General features: G+C 31.5%; 1 non-coding gene across 1 annotated transcript; it reads left to right on the top strand.

Annotated features, from left to right (window-relative positions):
• The first annotated feature begins 5,172 nt into the window (after positions 1-5,172).
• LOC133798823 (small nucleolar RNA R71) lies at positions 5,173-5,279 on the top strand. Its single transcript, XR_009876041.1, has one exon. It is a non-coding gene; the product is annotated as a small nucleolar RNA R71 (small nucleolar RNA).
• The last annotated feature ends 3,001 nt before the right edge of the window (positions 5,280-8,280 follow it).

The following is an 8,280-nucleotide window of genomic DNA, read 5'->3' as shown; positions in this document are numbered from 1 at the left end:
TTTTGTAAATAATTTTTTTAATTTTGTTTTTTTTGAATTTTTATGAAAATGAACAAATAAAAAAAAAAATTAACAAAACCACAACATATAAATAAATAAAAAAAAATTCAAACAAACATTTTTTTTCTTTTCAAACAAGCATACATAAAATAAAACACAAAACATTAAAAACAATGCAAAGCAAACATAAATAAAACACAAAACAAACACAATAAAACTCGATACCCCCAAACTTAATTTAAGCATTGTCCTCAATGTGTCAAAATATAAATATAAATTAAAATTGACAAGAGTGTAAAGTTTAGAATGGTCGTACCTCGATATTGTGCATTGCGAAGATAGAACAAGATAGAACAGGATACAACTAACAAAAATTAAATCGCACATAAAACAACAATACAAATAAAACACAAGTTATCAAGATCACACAGGAATCAAAGAGCATGGTAAACAGGGTCCTCAAGGAGTATCTCATCCACTTCATCAGTTTTTAATTCCAAAAATGGTTTTAATTTTTGTCCATTAACTTTAAATATATCACCATTTTTAGGATTTTCAATTTCAATAGCTCCATGTGAAAAAACAATACGAACAATGTAAGGACCAGACCACCTAGAGCGTAACTTTCCCGGGAATAAATGCAAACGAGAGTTGTATAAAAGGACTTTCTGACCTGGATAAAAATCTTTTCTCAAAATATTTTTATCATGGTAAAATTTCATGCGATCCTTATACTTTTTTGAATAGTCATATGCATCATTCCTAATTTCGTCTAGTTCATTGAGTTGAAGCTTTCGTTTCTCACCTGCTTTGTCTAAAGAAAAATTTAACTGCTTAATTGCCCAGAAGGCTCTATGTTCTAACTCAACAGGTAAATGGCACGCCTTCCCATACACAAGTCTGTAGGGTGACATGCCAATGGGCGTTTTGTACGCGGTACGATACGCCCATAATGCATCAATGAGTCTTAAGGACCAATCTTTCCTAGTTGGATTCACAGTTTTTTCTAAAATGTGCTTAACTTCCCTATTAGACACTTCAACTTGACCACTAGTTTGTGGGTGATATGGTGTTGAGACTTTATGTGTAATGCCATATTGTTTCATCAAATGTTCAAATGGCTTATTACAAAAGTGAGTACCGTTATCACTAATTATAGCACGTGGTGAACCAAAACGGGAAAATATATTTTCTTTCAAAAAACGAAGCACAACTTTGTGGTCATTAGTGTGGCATGCAATAGCTTCAACCCATTTAGATACATAATCGACTCCAACAAGAATATAAAGATTACCAAAAGAGTTAGGAAATGGTCCCATAAAATCAATGCCCCAAACATCAAATATGTCAATAATAAGAATAGGATTTAAAGGCATCATGTTTCTTTTAGTTAAACTTCCTAACTTTTGGCAACGTTCACAAGCTTTACAATAAACATATGTATCATGAAAGATAGTAGGCCAATAAAAACCACATTGTAAAACTTTAGCAGCTGTTTTCTTACCACTAAAATGTCCTCCACATGCATGATCATGACAAAAAGATATGATTTTAGACTGATCACAGTTTGGAATGCATCTTCTAATTATTTGATCAGGGCAGTATTTAAACAAGTAAGGATCATCCCAAATAAAGTTTTTCACCTCAGAATAAAATTTAGATTTATCATGCTTAGACCAATGAGATGGTATTTCTTTAGTGACCAAATAATTAACAATATCAGCATACCAAGGTAATGAAGAAATATGCATTAATTGTTCATCAGGAAAAGTTTCAGTGATAGGAGTGGAATCATGTATAGTTTCAACAACTAGTCTAGATAAATGATCAGCAACAACATTTTCAGATCCTTTTTTATCACGTATTTCTAAGTCGAATTCTTGTAAAAGCAGGATCCAACGGATCAAACGAGACTTAGCATCTTTTTTCGATAAGAGATATTTTAATGCAGCATGATCAGAATAGACAATAATTTTAGATCCTAACAAATAAGATCTAAATTTCTCCAATGCAAAAACAACAGCAAGCAATTCTTTTTCGGTTGTGGAGTAATTTAATTGAGCATCATTTAAAGTTTTGCTAGCATAGTAAATTACATGAGGTATTTTTTCAAGTCTTTGTCCTAAGACAGCACCTATAGCATAATCAGAAGCATCACACATTATTTCAAAAGGTATTTTCCAATCAGGAGGTCGAATAATGGGTGCAGTAGTCAACAAATTTTTTAATTTTTCAAAGGCAACATGGCAATTACTATCAAAGACAAAAGCATTTTCTTTTCCAAGTAAATGGCATAAAGGCCGAGAAATTTTGCTAAAGTCTTTTATAAATCTTCTATAAAAACCGGCATGGCCTAAGAATGTTCTAATTTCTTTCACAGTTTTAGGTGGGGGAAGTTTTGAAATAAGGTCAACTTTAGCTTTATCAACTTCTATTCCATCAGATGAGATTACATGACCTAAAACAATTCCTTTTTTAACCATAAAATGACATTTTTCCCAGTTAAGCACAAGGTTTTTCTCTTTGCAACGAATTAAAACAAGTGAAAGATGGTGCAAACATTCATCAAAAGAGGAACCAAACATAGAAAAATCATCCATAAATACTTCAAGAAATCTTTCAACCATGTCAGAAAAAATCGAAATCATACATCTTTGAAAAGTCGCAGGTGCATTACATAATCCAAAGGGCATGCGACGATATGCAAAAGTTCCAAAAGGGCATGTAAAAGTAGTCTTTTCTTGATCTTCTGGGGCGATGGGGATTTGGTTATACCCCGAATACCCATCAAGAAAACAATAATATGCATGGCCAGCTAATCGTTCAAGCATTTGATCAATAAAAGGCAATGGAAAATGGTCTTTTCTAGTAACATTATTCAACTTTCTATAATCTATGCACACTCTCCACCCTGTTTGTACTCTAGTAGGGATTAATTCATTTTTCTCATTTTCAACAACTGTGATCCCAGACTTCTTAGGCACAACTTGAACTGGACTAACCCATTGACTATCAGAAATAGGGTAAATGATACCTACGTCTAACAATTTTATGACCTCTTCTCTAACTACTTCTTTCATATTTGGATTTAATCTTCTTTGGCATTCCCTAGAGGTTTTAGCATTCTCTTCTAGATGGATTCTATGCATACATATGGATGGGCTAATTCCTTTAATGTCTCCAATGGTCCAACCTATGGCTTCTTTATGTTTTCTAAGGACATCTAACAATTTACCTTCTTGTTCTTTATCTAAAGCGGATGCTATGATAACAGGTAAGGTTTCAGACTCTCCTAGAAAAGCATATTTTAAATTTTCTGGCAAAGGTTTAAGGTCTAACTTTGGAGACTCAGAAATTGATTGAACATGACCTAAGGGTGAAAAAGGTTCAACTTTGGTTTCATTTAAGGGTATAGGCTCTACCAAAGAATTCACATCATCATTAGAGTCATCAACATGCAAGTTCATACCAAAGTATTTTTCACAAAAATCAAATAAGTCATTTCCATCATTTTCACAAATACTATCTATCATGTTAACTTCATGCACTTCTTCACACTCAACAGATTTAACCACATTAAAAACATTCAATTCAACAGTCATATTTCCAAAAGATAATTTCAAAACACCATTACGACAATTTATGATTGCATTAGATGTAGCTAAGAATGGTCTACCTAAAATGATAGGAATTTGAGCATGCATATTTTCCACAGGTTGAGTATCAAGAACAATGAAGTCAACAGGAAAATAAAATTTATCAACTTTTATCAAAACATCCTCTATAATGCCTCTAGGAATTTTTACAGAACGATCGGCTAATTGAAGAGTTATAGAGGTAGGTTTTAGCTCACCAAGACCAAGTTGCTTATAAACAGAATAAGGCAATAAATTTACACTAGCACCCAAATCAAGTAAAGCTTTGTTAATAAAATGATCACCAATAATGCATGAAATTGTGGGACACCCAGGATCTTTATATTTAACAAGACTCTTATATTGAATAATGGAACTAGCTTGTTCAGTTAAAAACGCCTTTTTAGGAACATTAGTGTTTCTTTTAACAGTACAAAGATCCTTTAAAAATTTAGAGTAGGCAGGAATTTGTTTAATGGCATCTAAGAAAGGGATATTGATACTAACTTGTTTAAAAACTTCTAAGATGTCATTATATTGGCTGCCTTTTTTAATTGGAAGTAATCTTTGTGGGAATGGGGCTTTTGGAATGAAAGGATGGATTGGAGTTTCTTTGTTTGATGAGTCATTGAGATTAGAACTAGGAGGCTGACTCTTTTCTTTTTCTTTTTCATTTTCAACCTCGGGTATGTAATCGGGTTTGACAATTTTCTTTCCAGACCTAAGAGTTGAAATTGATTTGACTTCTCCATTATGACTAGACTTTCCTATCTCATATTGACCTTTTGGATTAGGGATAGGTTGACTAGGGAATGTTCCTTTTTCTCTATCAGCTAAAGCAGTGGCGAGTTGTCCTACTTGTGTCTCGAGTTTGGTAATAGATTGAGATTGATTTTGTAGGATTTGTTGGGTGGATTGCATAAATTGTTGTAAAGTATCTTCTAAGGAAGGTTTTCTTTGTTGCGGATATGGTTGATTTTGTGGGGCATGAGCTTGGTTTTGTGTGTTGTATTGGTGCCCTTGATTCATTTGGGGTTGGTTTTGTCTCCATGAAAAGTTCGGATGGTTTCTCCAATTTGGATTGTAGGTGGACGAAAATGGGCTATCATTTGGTTTCCCATAAGTATGAAGTGCATTGGCCTCCTCAGAAAAGGCTTCTTGGTAGGAAGGGCATGATTGGGCATTATGGCAAGGACTAGAACATATAGAACAAACATCTTTTCTAGGTTGAATTGGAGAGTTTATAGTTTGGCTTATGGCTAAAGCTTCTACTTTTCTCGCTAATTTATCTAAGGATGTTCTTAAGTCTAATTCTTCTTTTACTTCATACCTTCCTCCTCTTTTTGGTGAATTAGTTGACCTAGACCTAGGATCAAAATAATTCCATTGTTGTGAATTGACAGATAAATCTTCAAGGGCGTCCCACGCCTCTTGTCCTTGAAATTTTAAAAATTTTCCAGTATGCATAGATTGAATCATTTGACGATTAGAGGGAGTCAAACCATCATAAAAATATTTTACAAGTCTCCATTTTTCAAAACCATGATGAGGACATTTTAATAATAAATCTTTAAATCTTTCCCAACATTCATAAAACTCTTCATTATCTTTTTGAAAAAACTCGGAGATTTCTCTCCTTAGACTATCAGTTTTAGACATAGGAAAAAATTTCAGTAAGAATTTATTATAAAGTTGATCCCATGTAGTTATAGACCCCGTGGGAAGGGAATTTAACCAGGCTTTTGATTTGTCTTTTAATGAAAAAGGGAACAATCTTAGTTTGACCGACTCATCAGAAAAATTTTGAAATTTAAATGTTGAGCAAATTTCTAAGAAATCTTTGACATGCATGTAAGGATCCTCTCTATCTAACCCATAAAAAGATGGCAATAATTGAATGATTGCGGGTTTAAGCTCAAAATGAGTAGCAGAAGTAGTAGGTAAAACAATGCATGAAGGAGCATTAGATGAAATAGGTGCAAAATATTCAAGCAAAGTTTTTTCAGGCACAACATTTTCATCAACAATATTAGCAATAGGTTCCATGATGCTCAAATTTTTACTAACACTTTCAATTTCAAACAAAGATAAACGTCTTTTTACTAATCGTTTTTTAGAGTTACGTTCCCAATGATGCATACAATTTTTCACAAACAAGGCAACAAGGATAATCTCAAACAAACAATTTTCTGATGTGGAAGATCAGTTAAAACCGCAACCACAGAGCATACTTAGAATTTTTAGAGATTTCACAACAATATAATTCTTATGGTTTACTTGTCCCCAGGCCTATTTGATTCCACTTACTCGCGCACTACTAACAACTCCCCGAGGTTAATTAGTAGAGGCGGATGGGAATTTTGGTCAAATTTCCTTTAAGCAAGAATTGCTTATGGTGAAAGGACAAGATTTAGGTTTTTTTTTTTTTTTTTTCAAGTATTTTTCACAATATTACGCTAAAATATTAAAGAAGACAAAGAAAAATAAGGCAAAAATTAAATAAGACTAAAATTTAAGCAAGAGTAGGGAGGCATAGCATGCCATCAACCATAACAAAATTAAGCTAAAAACTAGGAGGCACAAGTGCCATCAACTTAAACATAAGATAGAGGACTAGGAGGCAAAAATTGCCATCAACTAGCTAGGAGGCAAAATTGCCATCAACTAGTAATTTGCGGAAATTAAATAAAATAAAAATTACAACAATATAAATAAAGAAAATTACAACAAATGTCAAGAGGCACAAGTGCCATCAATTAACAAAGATATAAAAGAAATAAAATTACAACAAAATTATAACAAAATTAGGAGGCACAAGTGCCATCGACTATAAAAATTAAAAGGATAGATAAGAGGCACAAGTGCCGTCAACTAAAAAAAAAAAAAACAATAAATATAAATATAAGTATATAATTTTTTTTTATGGGTGGTTGAACCGTCCCAAATTTCTTTTTATCTTTTTTTTTTTTAGATTTTATAGATATATATTTTTTTGTTTTTTTTTTTTAAGTGTAAAAAAAAATTAAAATAACTAGTAGAAGAATTCACTAACCTTGAGATAAATTCGTTTCTTTTCTCTTGCAACTCCCCGGCAACGGCGCCAAAAACTTGATGGACCCTAAACGGGTATGTTTAAAAATTTATATATCGCAAGCGCACGAATCGTCCATATAGAATAGTGATCGTAAGCAAGGATGTCGAACCCAAAGGAGTTGTCTAAAATCGAAAATGAAACTATTTTAAATCAAAAGTAATAAATTCTAACCTACTTCCAAAGATTGATGAGTTTTAATAGTATGAACATAAAATGAAATATTGAAAAATAAAGCTTTTTAAGATAATGAAAATAAACCAATAATGAGTTGAAAATAAGTATTAAAAGAAAAGATTATTAAGATACTAGAATCCACAAAATGTAAGTTTAATAATATTTATTAGTATATTGATTCCCAAGTTTTAGTGATAGTTAAAATAATTTAAACTATCATTTTCCAAAAATATTTATAATTTTAAGCACAATTTTCTTATAAAAAGATAGGATTTTTCTTCACTTTTCAAAATTATAATTTCAAAGCATTTAGTGTAAATCAATCTAATGAAATAACAAATAAATCAATGAACATTATTTATAAGGCAAAACATAATATTTTTGTTCTAAGCATGGATGTGTACAATTTAATGACACATATTACACAAAGAATATTATGTTTATGCACTAATGAAGAACAAAGTGTAAAAATGTTCTAACAATCTAAAATACAAGATATTTAAGATGAAAGAAATATATGAAGAAGAAAAATCCATAGACTTTGTTGCATTACAAGGGAAATCAACATACAACATAAATATTACCTAGTTACAAGTTGCTTCATCATGATCTTAATAATCTTATGAAAAAGATTAGAAGCACATAACTAGAATAGAAATTACAAAATAAATGACATACATACTTGCAAAATGCTCTTGAAAAACCCAAATGGAAGAGAGAATGGTAGAGAGAAAATGAGAGAAAAAGATGGTAACCAAAAAATTAAGCACCCCAAAAATGGTCTTGAAAGTCCATATTTATAGCCAAAGTGAGTTTATTAAAATAATCAATCTAAATTAATTAAATTGATTAGATTAATTAAATAAAATAAATATGGTATGTAGAGGTAAATTATAGGGTGTAATGATGATGTTGTGGTGAAAATGTGTAGGAAAAAGGGTAAAAAGTTGGCATTTTTGTCATAGGGGACAAAGGGACAAAATGCATTTTTGTTGGGCTCAATAAGGGAAATGGCAGCAATGTGGTGGTTGGGTGTTGGAGGGGGGGCCACGGGTTGGGCCTAGAGTGGGCCTCACGTGGTTGGGCTTTTGGAGAAACACCATTTTTCTTGTTACTTTCTTTCAAAATTACCATCTTTCCTTTGATTTTCTTGCTTTTCAAGGGCAATGATTTTCCTACACAATAAATTATAAACTAAATTAAAATTAAATATTTTCATTAATAAAATATATCATATAACTCCCATGAAAACATTAATTAAAATTTAATTTACATAACATTTAATTTCAATAAAATCATATTTTTAGCATTCAAACTAACAATACTAATTTTAAATAATTAAACTACAACATATTATAATAACATATCTATAAAAAC

Source organism: Humulus lupulus, chromosome 8, assembly GCF_963169125.1.
Source record: "Humulus lupulus chromosome 8, drHumLupu1.1, whole genome shotgun sequence".
NCBI lineage: Eukaryota > Viridiplantae > Streptophyta > Magnoliopsida > Rosales > Cannabaceae > Humulus > Humulus lupulus.
This window is presented reverse-complemented; position numbering and strand designations above follow the sequence as displayed.